Raw genomic sequence first — 14392 nt, 5'->3', positions numbered from 1 at the left:
AAGTCTCTTCGAATTATCAGTTTGGTTTGGCCTACTAGATTGATCTTTCTTGCAATGGGAGAAGTGCTTAGCTTTGGGTTCAATCTTGCGGTGTCCTTTCCCAGTGATAGTAGGGGCAGCAAGGCATGTATCGTATTGTTGCCATCGAGGATAACAAGATGGTTTTTTTATCATATTGCATGAATTTATCCCTCTACATCATGTCATCTTGTTTAAGGCATTACTCTGTTTCCATGAACTTAATACTCTAGATGCATGCTGGATAGTGGTCGATGAGTGGAGTAATAGTAGTAGATGCAGGCAGTAATCGGTCTATTTGTCTCGGACGTGATGCCTAAATACATGATCAAACCTAGATATTCTCATAACTTTGCTAAATTCTGTCAATTGCTCAACAGTAATTCGTTCACCCACCGTAAAATACTTATGTGTTTGAGAGAAGCCACTAGTGAAACCTATGGCCCCCGGGTCTATCTTCATCATATTAATCTTCCAATACTTAGTTATTTCCTTTGCTTTTTACTTTGCTTTTATTTTACTTTGCATCTTCATCATAAAAATACCAAAAAAAATTATCTTATCATATCTATCAGATCTCACTCTTGTAAGTGGCCTGAAGGGATTGACAACCCCTTATCGTGTTGGTTGCGAGGAGTTATTTGTTTTGTGCAGGTACGAGGGACTCGCACGCAGCCTCCTACTGGATTGATACATTGGTTCTCAAAAACTGAGGGAAATACTTACGCTAATTTGCTGCATCATCCTTTCCTCTTCAAGGATATCCAACGCAGTGCTCAAGAGGTAGCAAGAAGATTTCTGGCGCGGTTGCCGGGGAGGTTCGCGCAAGTCGAGATTTGACTCCCAACAACGAGCCATTTCTGGCGCCGTTGTTGGGGAGTCTACGCAAAAGTCAACATACCAAGTACCCATCACAACCCTTATCTCCCGCATTACATTATTTGCCATTTTCCTCTCGTTTTCCTCTCCCCCACTTCACCCTTGCCGTTTTATTCGCCCTCTCTCTCTATCCTCCCTCTCTTTCTCTATTTGCCTCTTTTTGCCCGCTTACTTTTTGTTTGCTTGTGTGTTGGATTGCTTGCTTGTCACGATGGCTCAAGATAACACTAAATTGTGTGACTTTACCAATACCAACAACAATGATTTTATTAGCACTCCGATTGCTCCTCTTACTGATGCTGAATCTTGTGAAATTAATGCCGCTATGCTGAATCTAGTCATGAAAGATCCATTTTCCGGCCTTCCTAGTGAAGATGCCTTTACCCATCTAAATAGCTTCGTTGATTTGTGTGATATGCAAAATAAGAAAGATGTGGACAATGATATTGTTAAGTTGAAACTATTTCCTTTTTGGCTTAGAGATTGTGCTAAAGCTTCGTTTCCGTCTTTGCCTAAAAATAGTATTGGTTCTTGGAACAAGTGCAGAGATGCTTTTATCTCTAAGTATTTTCCTCCCGCTAAGATCATCTCCCTTAGAAACGATATTATGAATTTTAAGCAACTTGATCATTAACATGTTGCACAAGCTTGGGAGAGGATGAAATTAATGATACGTAATTGCCCTACTCATGGTTTGAATTTGTGCATGATTATACAAAAAATTTATGCCGGATTGAATTTTGCGTCTAGAAATCTTTTAGGTTCGGCCGCGGGAGGCGCTTTTATGGAAATCACTTTAGGAGAAGCTACTAAACTCCTAGATAATATTATGGTTAATTATTCTCAATGGCATACTGAAAGATCTACTAATAAAAAGGTGCATGCGATAGAAGAAATTAATGTTTTGAGTGGAAAGATGGATGAACTTATGAAACTATTTGCTAGTAAAAGTGTTTCTTCTGATCCTAATGATATGCCCTTGTCTACTTTGATTGAGAATAATAATGAATCTATGGATGTGAATTTTGTTGGTAGGAACAATTTTGGTAACAACGCATATAGAGGAAATTTTAATCCTAGGCCTTACCCTAGTAATCCCTCTAATAATTATGGTAATTCCTACAAAAATTCTTATGGAAATTAGAATAAGATGCCCTCTGATTTTGAATCTAATATTAAAGAATTTATTACTTCGCAAAAGAATTTCAATGCTTTGATTGAAGAAAAATTGCTTAAGATTGATGAGTTGGCTAGGAACGTTGATAGAATTTCTCTTGATGTTGATTCTTTGAAACTTAGATCTATTCCTCCTAAGCATGATATCAATGAGTCTCTCAAAGCCATGAGAATTTCAATTAATGAGTGCAAAGAAAGAACCGCTAGGATGCGCGCTAAGAAAGATGCCTTTATAAGAGCGTGTTCTTCTAGCTCCTATGAAAATAAAGATGAAGATCTAAAAGTTATTGATGTGTCCCCTATTAAATATATGTTTTTCAATATGAATCTTGATAATGATGGGACTGAATATGATCCACCTTTACCTATAAGGCGTTCCAAAAATTCGGAGTTTTTAGATCTTGATGCTAAATTTGATGAAAGCGGGATTGAAGAAATTAAAACCCTAGATGTTGCTAAACCCACTATTTTGGATTTCAAGGAATTTAATTATGAAAATTGCTCTTTGATTGATTGTATTTCCTTGTTGCAATCCGTGCTAAATTCTCCTCATGCTTATAGTCAAAATAAAGCGTTTACTAAACATATCGTTGATGCCGTAATGCAATCTTATGAAGAAAAACTTGAGTTGGAAGTTTCTATCCCTAGAAAACTTTATGATGAGTGGGAACCAACTATTAAAACTAAGATTAAAGATCATGAGTTCTATGCTTTATGTGATTTGGGTGCTAGTGTTTCCACAATTCTAAAGACTTTGTGTGATTTGTTAGGTTTCCGTGATTTTGATGATTGTTCTTTAAACTTGCACCTTGCGGATTCCACTATTAAGAAACTAATGGGAAGAATCAATGATGTTCTTATTGTCGCAAATAGGAATTATGTGCCCATAGATTTTATTGTTCTTAACATAGATTGCAATCCTTCATGTCCTATTATCCTTGGTAGACCTTTCCTTAGAACGATTGGTGCAATTATTGATATGAAGGAAGGAAATATTAGATTCCAATTTCCGTTAAGGAAAGGCATGGAACACTTTCCTAGAAAGGAAATTAAATTACCTTATGAATCTATTATGAGAGCCACTTATGGATTGCCTACCAAAGATGGCAATACCTAGATCTATCCTTGCTTTTTATGCCTAGCTAGGGGCGTTAAACGATAGCGCTTGTTGGGAGGCAACCCAATTTTATTTTTATTCCTTGCTTTTTGCTCCTGTTTAGTAATAAATAATTTACCTAGACTTTGTTTTGGTTGTGTTTTTTGTGTTTAATGTTTGTGCCAAGTAGAACCATTGGGAAGACTTGGGGAAAGTCTTGATATCTTGCTGTAAAAAACAGAAACTTCAGCGCTCACGAGAACTGCTACCATTTTTATTTGGAAAGTGCTATTTAGTTAATTCTTTTTGCATATGATTAATAGTCCAGCAATTTATTTTAGAATTTTTGGTGTTCCAGATCTTGCGCTAGTTACAGATTACTACAGACTGTTCTGTTTTTGACAGATTCTGTTTTTTGTGTGTTGTTTGCTTATTTTGATGAATCTATGGCTAGCAAAATAGTTTATAAACCATAGAGAAATTGGAATACAGTAGGTTTAACACCAATATAAATAAACAATGAGTTCACTACAGTACCTTGAAGTGGTCTTTTGTTTTCTTTCGCTAACGGAGCTCACGAGATTTTCTACTTTAAGTTTTGTGTTGTGAAGTTTTCAAGTTTTGGGTAAAGATTTGATGGATTATGGAACAAGGAGTGGCAAGAGCCTAAGCTTGGGGTTGCCCATGGCACCCCCAAGATAATCTAAGGACACCTAAAAGCCAAAGCTTGGGGATGCCCCGGAAGGCATTCCCTCTTTCGTCTACTTCTATCGGTAACTTTACTTGGAGCTATATTTTTATTCACCACATGATATGTGTTTTCCTTGGAGCGTATTGTATGATTTGAGTCTTTGCTTTTTACTTTACCACAATCATACTTGCTGTACATACCTTTTGAGAGAGCCATACATGATTTGGAATTTGTTAGAATATTCTATGTGCTTCACTTATATATTTTGAGTTATATAGTTTTGCTCTAGTACTTCATTTATATCTTTTAGAGCACGGTGGTGGATTTGTTTTATAGAAACTATCGATCTCTCATGCTTCACTTAGATTATTTTGAGAGTCTTAAGTAGCATGGTAATTTGCTTAAATAATCCTAATATGCTAGGTATTCAAGATTAGTAAAAAAAATCTCATGAGTGTTTTGAATACTAAGAGAAGTTTGATACTTGATGATTGTTTTGAGATATGGAGGTAATAATATCAAAGTCGTGCTAGTTGAGTAGTTGTGAATTTGAGAAATGCTTGTGTTGAAGTTTGCAAGTCCCGTAGCATGCATGTATGGTAAACGTTATGTAACAAATTTGAAACATGAGGTGTTGTTTGATTGTCCTCCTTATGAGTGGCGGTCGGGGACGAGCGATGGTATTTTCCTACCAATCTATCCCCCTAGGAGCGTGCGCGTAGTGCTTGGTTTTTGATGACTTGTAGATTTTTGCAAAAAGTATGTGAGTTCTTTATGACTAATGTTGAGTCCATGGATTATATGCACTCTCACCCTTCCATCATTGCTAGCCTCTTCGGTACCGTGCATTGCCCTTTCTCACATTGAGAGTTGGTGCAAACTTCACCAGTGCATCCAAACCCCGTGATATGATACGCTCTTTCACACATAAACCTCCTTATATCTTCCTCAAAACAGCCACCATACCTACCTATTATGGCATTTCCATAGCCATTCCGAGATATATTGCCATGCAACTTTCCACTATTCCATTTATCATGACACATTCATCATTGTCATATTGCTTGGCATGATCATGTAGTTGACATAGTATTTTTGGCAAAGCCACCATTCATAATTCTTTCATACATGTCACTCTTGGTTCATTGCATATCCCTGTACACCGCCGGAGGCATTCATATAGAGTCATCTTTTGTTCTAGCATCGAGTTGTAATCATTGAGTTGTAAATAAATAGAAGTGTGACGATCATCATTCTCTAGAGCATTGTCCCAAGTGAGGAATTAAAAAATAAAAAAAGAGAGAAAGGCCATAAAAAAGAAGAGAAGGCCCAAAAAAAGAGAAAAAAAAGAGAGAAGGACAATGCTACTATCCTTTGCCACACTTGTGCTTCAAAGTAGCACCATAATCTTCATGATAGAGAGTCTCTTGTTTTTTCACTTTCATATACTAGTGGGAATTTTTCATTATAGAACTTGGCTTGCATATTCCCACAATGGGCCTCCTTAAGTGCCCTAGGTCTTCGTGAGCAAGCAAGTTGGATGCACACCCACTTAGTTTCTTTTGTTGATCTTTCATACATTTATAGCTCTAGTGCATCCGTTGCATGGCAATCCCTACTCCTTGCATTAACATCAATCGATGGGCATCTCCATAGCCCATTGATTAGCCTCGTTGATGTCAGACTTTCTCCTTTTTTTCTTATCCACATACCCCCCATCATCATATTCTATTCCACCCATAGTGCTATGTCCATGGCTCGCGCTCATATATTGCGTGAAAGTTTATAGGTTTGAGATTACTAAAGTATGAAACAATTGCTTGGCTTGTCATCGGGGTTGTGCATGATGAGAGCATTCTTGTGTGACGAAAATGGAGCATGACTAAACTATATGATTTTTGTAGGGATCAACTTTCTTTGGCCATGTTATTTTGAGAAGACATAATTGCTTAGTTAGTATGCTTGAAGTATTATTATTTTTATGTCAATGTGAACTTTTATCTTGAATCTTTCGGATCTGAATATTCATACCACAATTAAGAAGAATTACATTAAAATTATGCCAAGTAGCACTCCGCATCAAAAATTCTGTTTTTATCATTTACCTACTCGAGGGCGAGCATGAATTAAGCTTGGGGATGTTTGATACGTCTCCAACGTATCTATAATTTTTGATTGCTTCATGCTATATTATCTACTGTTTTGGACATTATTGGGCTTTATTATCCACTTTTATATTATTTTTGGGACTAACCTATTAACCGGAGGCCCAGCCCAGAATTGCTGTTTTTGCCTATTTCAGGGTTTTGAAGAAAAGGAATATCAAACGGAGTCCAAACGGAATGAAACCTTCAGGAATGTGATTTTCTCACCGAACATGATCCAGAAGACTTGGACCCTACGTCAAGAAATAAAGGAGGAGTCCACGAGGTAGGGGGCGCGCCTACCCCCCAGGAGCGCCCTCCACCCTTGTGGGGCCCCTATTGCTCCACTGACGTACTCCTTCCTCCTATATACCTACGTACCCCCAAACGATCAGATACGGAGCCTAAACCCTAATTCCACCACCGTAACTTTTTGTATCCATGAGATCCCATCTTGGGGCCTGTTCTGGAGCTCCGCCGGAGGGGGCATCCATCACGGAGGGTTTCTACATCAACACCATAGCCCTCCAATGAAGTGTGAGTAGTTTACCTCAGACGTTCGGGTCCATAGTTATTATCTAGATGGCTTCTTCTCTCTTTTTGGATCTCAATACAATGGTCTCCCCCTCTCTTGTGGAGATCTACTCGATGTAATCTTCTTTTTGCGGTGTGTTTCTTGAGATCGATGAATTGTGGATTTATGATCAAGATTATCTATGAACAATATTTGAATCTTCTATGAATTCTTTTATGTATGATTGGTTATCTTTGCAAGTCTCTTTGAATTATCAGTTTGGTTTGGCCTACTAGATTGATCTTTCTTGCAATGGGAGAAGTGCTTAGCTTTGGGTTCAATCTTGCGGTGTCCTTTCCCAGTGACAGTAGGGGCAGAAAGGCGCATATTGTATTGTTGCCATCGAGTATAACAAGATGGGGTTTTTATCATATTGCATGAATTTATCCCTCTACATCATGTCATCTTGCTTAAGGCGTTACTCTGTTTTCATGAACTTAATACTCTAGATGCTTGCTGGATAGCGGTCGATGAGTGGAGTAATAGTAGTAGATGCAGTCAGGAGTTGGTCTACTTGTCTCGGACGTGATGCCTATATACATGGTCATACCTAGATATTCTCATAACTATGCTAAATTCTGTCAATTGCTCAACAGTAATTCGTTCACCCACCGTAAAATACTTATGCTCTTAAGAGAAGCCACTAGTGAAACCTATGGCCCCCGGGTCTATCTTCATCATATTAATCTTCCAATACTTAGTTATTTCGTTTGCTTTTTACTTTGCTTTTATTTTACTTTGCATCTTTATCATAAAAATACCAAAAAATATTATCTTATCATATCTATCAGATCTCACTCTCGTAAGTGACCGTGAAGGGATTGACAACCCCTTATCGTGTTGGTTGCGAGGAGTTATTTGTTTTGTGTAGGTACGAGGGACTGGCGCGCAACCTCCTACTGGATTGATACCTTGGTTCTCAAAACTGAGGGAAATACTTACGCTACTTTGCTACATCATCCTTTCCTCTTCAAGGAAATCCAACGCAGTGCTCAAGAGGTAGCAATGACCTAAGGTTTATCAACCCGTGGGAGGCGTAGGTTGAAGATGGTCTCTCTCTAACAACCCTACAACCAAATAACAAAGAGTCTCTTGTGTCCCCAACACACCCAATACAATGGTAAATTGTATAGGTGCACTAGTTCGGCGAAGAGATGGTGATACAAGTGCAATATGGATGATAGATATGAGTATTTGTAATCTGAAAATATAAAAACAGCAAGGTAACTAATGATAAAAGTGAGCGTAAATGGCATTGCAATGCTAGGAAACAAGGCCTAGGGTTCATACTTTCACTAGTGCAAGTTCTCTCAACAATAATAACATAATTGGATCATATAACTATCCCTCAACATGCAACAAAGAGTCACTCCAAAGTCACTAATAGCGGAGAACAAACGAAGAGATTATGGTAGGGTACAAAACCACCTCAAAGTTATCCTTTCTGATTGATCTATTCAAGAGTCCGTACTAAAATAACATGAAGGTATTCTTTCCGTTCGATCTATCATGGAGTTTGTACTAGAATAACACCTTAAGATACAAATCAACCAAAACCCTAATGTCACCTAGATACTCCAATGTCACCTCAAGTATCCGTGGGTATGATTATACGATATGCATCACAGAATCTCCGATTCATCTATTCAACCAACACAAAGAACTTCAAAGAGTGCCCCAAAGTTTCTACCAGAGAGTCAAGACAAAAACGTGTGCCAAACCCTATGCATAAGTTCACGAGGTCATGGAACTCGCAAGTTGATCACCAAAACATACATCAAGTGGATCACGTGATATCCCATTGTCACCACAGATAAGCACATGCAAGACATACATCAAGTGTTCTCAAATCCTTAAAGACTCAATCCGATAAGATAACTTCAAAGGGAAAACTCAATCCATTACAAGAGAGTAGAGGGGGAGAAACATCATAAGATCCAACTATAATAGCAAAGCTCACGATATATCAAGATCGTGCCAACTCAAGAACACGAGAGAGAGAGAGAGATCAAACACATAGCTACTGGTACATACCCTCAGCCCCGAGGGTGAACTACTCCCTCCTTGTCATGGAGAGCATCAGGATGATGAAGATGGCCACCGGTGAGGGATCCCCCCTCCGGCAGGGTGCCGAAACAGGGTCCTGATTGGTTTTTGGTGGCTACAGAGGCTTGCGGTGGCGGAACTCCCGATCTATTGTGGTCCCCGATGTTTTTAGGGTATGGACATACATAGGCAAAAGAAGTCGGTCATAGGTGAAAGAAGTCGATCAGGGGAGCCATGAGGGGCCCACAAGGGTGGGGGCGCGCCTAGGGGGTAGGGCACGCCTCCCTGCCTCGTGGCTTCCTCGAAGCTTCCCTGACGTCTACTACAAGTCTCCTGGGTTGCTTCCGTTCCAAAAATAACTCTCCCGAAGGTTTCATTCCGTTTGGACTCCATTTGATATTCCTTTTGTTCGAAACACTGAAATAGGCAATAAAACAGCATTTTGGGCTAGGCCTCCGGTTAATAGGTTAGTCCCAAAAATAATATAAAAGTGTACAATAAAGCCCATAAACATCCAAAACGTGTAATATACTAGCATGGAACAATCAAAAATTATAGATACGTTGGGGACGTATCAGTGGATTAAAAGGGGCAGACGGATTGGGATAAGAGATGAGCAAATATTTCATAGTTACCTGGTTCTCGATGAGAAACCCCCAATACCGCGGTGACATGCAAAGTCGGAGAGGAGTGCAGGTGCGACTGGGGACGGGGTTAGCAGGTGGGGGTGAGGGTTTTGTGACCTGCAATATGTCGATTGTGCTCCCAAGGACTATCACGCCGATATCGCTGCCGATGGGCCATGCTGCCTGCACTGGCCGATGAAGCTCTTGCTCCCCCACGTGCTCCAGCTCGTTCTCGTCGCCGAAGATGTAACGCAGGTAGGCGTCGACGTCGAAGCTTTGGTCGTTGTCTGGCATGCTTCGAATAACTATGGTAGATGTGTGAGGACTAGATCCGTGCAGAGTGTCGTGGCGGTGCATTGCCGCCTGGGTTGTATGCAGCAAGCCGTTAGCTGGTGGCGGGAAACAGGTGAGGGAAGAGGCATGGATTTTACAATTCACGCATGTGGAGGGCGGGAAGCATTCGCTGGAGTGCGGGAAGCATTCGCTGGAGCGCGGGAAGACTAAGTGGAGCACACACACAACCCGAATACCGTATCCGGTGCCACGTGTTATTTATCTCACAAGTTTTAACATAAGCAAACATATGTGTAACTTACTAATCATCGCACACGAGTACTCGCAGACGCATCATGTGCGATACTCCTAGCCACCGCAAGCAACTAGTTTGCATTTTTCAAAGTTTTTTTGTACACACAGAATCGAACACGAACTAACTGTATTAACCGTCTGTGTTGTACTTTCTCATCGCAAACAGTTCATCTGAGTCGGCTGTTTGCCACGTATCACACATATCTTGTTAAGTTGAACCGTTTCTGTTGTGTTCGTAATCAAAAACAGTTCGTCCGAGTGAATCGTATGCCTATATCACACACACCTTGATCTGGCTAACTGTTTCTCTTGCACTCCCTAATAGCAAACAGTTCATCGGAGCGAACTGTATGCTGTATATCGCACACACATTGATATGGCTGCCCATTTCTGTTGTTCTGTGTCATCGCAAACAGTTCGAACGGGTTAACCGTGTGCCCTGAATCGCACACGCAACTGAAATCTGAACCGTGTTTGATGGCTCCACCATCGCAAACGTTTTGCACCTTTTTTGACGGGTTTTTTACATCCCCGTTTGTGATTAATGCATCGCACATAGTTTCGTCAAAGGGTCTCTGATCGTAGTGTCGCGTTAGGAGCATCCTGCAGTAGTGGAAGCACACAAAGCATTCTATAAAGCCATACTCAAAAGATTTAAGTGAAGCACAAAGAGCATTCTATAAAACCATACTCAAAAGATTTAAGTGAAGTGCATGAAGCATTCTATAAATCAATGAAGGACTACCTCATACTAGCATGGATCACATAGGAAAAGAAAAGAGAAATAAACACAAAAGACACATATCATGTGAGCAAAACAAAAACCGAGGTATACCTATAATTCTTGAAGAAAAAAGATGGGGTGCCTTGGGCATCCCCAAGCTTGAACTCTTGCGTCTCCTTATTCTTCCCATATCTATAACTCCTCAATCTTCGAACACTTCATCCACACAAATGTAACATCCCAATTTTCAATTTGGATGTTATACATAGGTCATCATATGCATATCATATTTTATTTGCATATTTGGTTGTGATCCTAGAAATCTTAAGCAGCTCAAGGACCCAAGGAGAGAGTTGGGGATTTCATAAATTTTTATATTTGAATTTTCTGAAATTTGAAAAGAGGATCAAATTGATTTTTATATTTTTTTTCTCTCCAATTTTTTCCAATATTAAAAATAAAAGAGAGAAGATAATATGACTTCTTCAAAAGAAAGGAAAATTGGAGAAGAAAATTTAAAATCAAATTAAAATTTTATTTGTTATTTTATTTGAATTATAAAAATATGCAATTTTGAAATTTGCATTTTAGGCCAGAAAAATGTTCACCTTGTTCTAAATATTAAGTTTAGAGGTGAAAATTGTTTCTGGTATTTTATTAGAATTTTTTTATATTTTATTAGGATTTTCTTCGGGCGGAATTTTATTTTTAAAAAATCTTCTTCCCGCCCGACTAGGCCGATGGCCCAGCCGAGCAGGCCGCGGCCCAACTCCTCGGCCGCGTGGCCCCCGACCGTGAGGCGGTTTCCCGCCGCCGCACGGTAGCCGCCGCCGACGCCGTGTCCGACCGGGACACGCGCCGCCCCCGCCACCTTGCCCTCCTCCCCAAGGCACCGTCGCCCCCTCGCCCTTTAAATACCACCCCACCCCGCCGCCTCCTCCCTCACCTCGTCCCGCAGCCTCCGCAGACTGAACCGCCGCCCGTCGCCGCTACTGCCGCCGCTGCCTAGCACCGCCCCGCGCCGCCGACCACTGCCCCTCGCTACGCTGCCCTGCCCCACAGCCGCGCCGCCCCGCTCAAGCCGCCGTCCGCTGGAGCCGCGTCGCCTCGCCGGTCGCCGGAAACCGCCACCGCATGCCAGTTTTTCCGTCGGTTTTAGGTATAAAACCTAGATCGGTTTTTTAGGGTTTTGCCGGTTTTCTTTTCGGTTCGTTGGTTTAGATCAGTTTTTTAGGGTTCGCTAGTTAGCGAACGATTACTGTTTAGCTCATTTAAACGAAAATGTTCATTCATTTGGTTCTGTTAGAGAACGTTTGTTCGATAGGTTTTTCTTTTAATTTTGTTTTTGGCCCGGAACCTATCCGCGAATACTTTTCTCACGGATCAATCCCTGATCTTCAAACCCTCGCAACCTTTTGCTCACTTGTCCAAATCCAGTGAAACCAACACCAAAATCTTATTCTTGTTCCCCTCTTTCCAGCTAACCAATTTGAACATGGCTTTGACGAATTAAAATTTGGTTTCAAGCATATTTGAATTCGAACTTCTTTTGATCATAGTTTGAGTTTCGTTGCTCCGATTTGGTTGATTCTTTTTGCAAATCGAAGCTCTTCAGTTGAACTTTCAGTTTGGATCTTTTCATTTGAGTTTTTCCCTTGCATCTTATGCTTGATTTCTTATGTATGTTATTGTCTGTTCACGATAGAGTTTCCGGAGTGCGAAGCGTGCTACTATGAGTCACTAGGGTTTTCAGATCGTTAGCAAGGCAAGTAACACTTTGATCATATCCTTTATTACCCAGATTTTATGCATCAGTCTCAATCTTCAAACATTTCATGAGTAGGATCTTTTAACATGTGGGTATTGGGAAGTAGTTGTTGAGGTAGTACCTATTGCCCTCTTATTCAAACCTGGGGATTTAATATGTTACGCTTATTATACTTTGCTATGCTAGGCTCATAGACGTGGATTGGTTTGAGTGATTCATGACAGTTGTGAGTATTATTATGAACTAAGGGTTTACGTAAGGTGGCTACTTTAACACACATCTGGGTGGATTTGTTTGTGGGCACCTGGGGAAATCCAGTGCTGTCCAAAGGAGAATCCCGGGGTATCCGTGTGATTTTTCCTATGGTTCGCCACCCAGGCTCAAAGGGATCATTATGTTAGTCATGCTGGAAACTTCCGTGTGCAGCCACAAGCCATTATGGGCTCTGGCATAGTCGAGTAAGTTGTGGGAATCCTTTCCATGATGGGCTAGCAGATGTAGGGGATTGTAGGTGTACCGGCCTATCTATCGGTTAAGGGGACCTCTTCGGAAAGACTGTGTCTCGGTCATCCATTTCTAAAACATCATGCAGTGTGAGAAATACAACAGAGGAGATCGAGTCTTGTGGGGAAAAGTGCGCAAACCTCTACAGAGTGTATAAACTAATCATGGTTAGCCGTGTCCACGGTTATGGACATCTTGAGTATCTGGTACTTGAATTACTATGCTGATCTCATCACTTTACTTAATTAACTTGTTGGGTTAATGATTATTAATTGGGATTGAGATGGGGTTACCATTCTCAATGTTTTCAACAAACTTTGTAGTTAAATAAAAATATATTCCTTTGTTGTAGGAAAAAATTGGCTTTTCGCAAAATGATAACCATAGAGCCTCCACCAGCCATATATGCATGTAGTTATAGATGCTACTTGTTCATTGCTCTATAGTGTTATGTTGCCAGCATATTCCATGTGCTGACCTACACAGGGTGCAACGTATTATGTTGCAGAGTTTTCAGATGAAGAGTAAGGTGTGCTAGGTCGTTGTCCTGCACTTAGCTATGCCGTTGGAGTTGATGGACTTATTTACCTTCGAAGCTTCCGCCGTTATCTTACTTAGATGGCCTTCAGCCATATTATTGTAATACATACTCTCTTTGAGACATTCGATGTAATAAGTGTGTGATTGAACTCTGTTATAATTCCTTCAAGTACTATGTGTGTCAGCATTACCGATCCAGGGATGACACTTATACATAGAGATTTGACCGTTTGAGGTCAGATTGGTACAAGATGGTATCAGAGCACACACTGACTGTAGGACGCAACCACGAAGATGAGCCATAGGGCACTCTTCTCTACTCATTTTTGACTCTTCTCCATTTTCCACTCTATAGATGGTGGACCCAAGGAAGAAGTTTGCTCAACCGGATGAAGACACTCCTTTTGGACGACACTTGAAGGAAGCCACTAGATACCTGAACATCGGAATACCAACCTTCACCGGGACCTACACCGCCACTCTACCTGAAGAAGAACGCTGGACAATATGAGTACATGTTTTAGGAAGGACATTTACGCCAGTTACCGAGCCCATAGAGTTTCCTTTGATGTACCAACCTGGAGTCTAGAAAAGAGCATGGCAGCTCACATAGCCATGGGACGCATTGGCGAAGTTTACCACAAGGATCTAAAGGACACCATCTACCAGATATGTGGACACCGAGATGAGCAATGGGAGATGATTTGCACCAGGAGGGACAAGTCCGTTGCAGCCTACATCCAGTAGTTCAACACATTCGTCGTTAGGAGAACCATATGTGCACCAGCATGATAGACCTGAAGAAGGTGATGACCAGGAACATGGAGCTAGAAGAGGAACTCAAGTCTACACGTGATGGATATGAAGAGGAAATTGCAGTACTATTGGAGAAGAATGAAGACCTGAAGAAGAAGCTAGGAATATTCATGGGAGGCCCTGCGCCAGGAGGTGACGACCATCCCGAAGACTACATCATCTTTGACGACACCGACTCTGACCGTGACAGTGATGATGACTA

This window comes from Triticum urartu, chromosome 4A (genome assembly GCF_056163025.1).
Source record: "Triticum urartu cultivar PI428250 chromosome 4A, HENAU_Tu73, whole genome shotgun sequence".
NCBI lineage: Eukaryota > Viridiplantae > Streptophyta > Magnoliopsida > Poales > Poaceae > Triticum > Triticum urartu.
The sequence above is the reverse complement of the archived record's forward strand: the minus strand, read 5'-3'. Positions refer to the sequence as shown.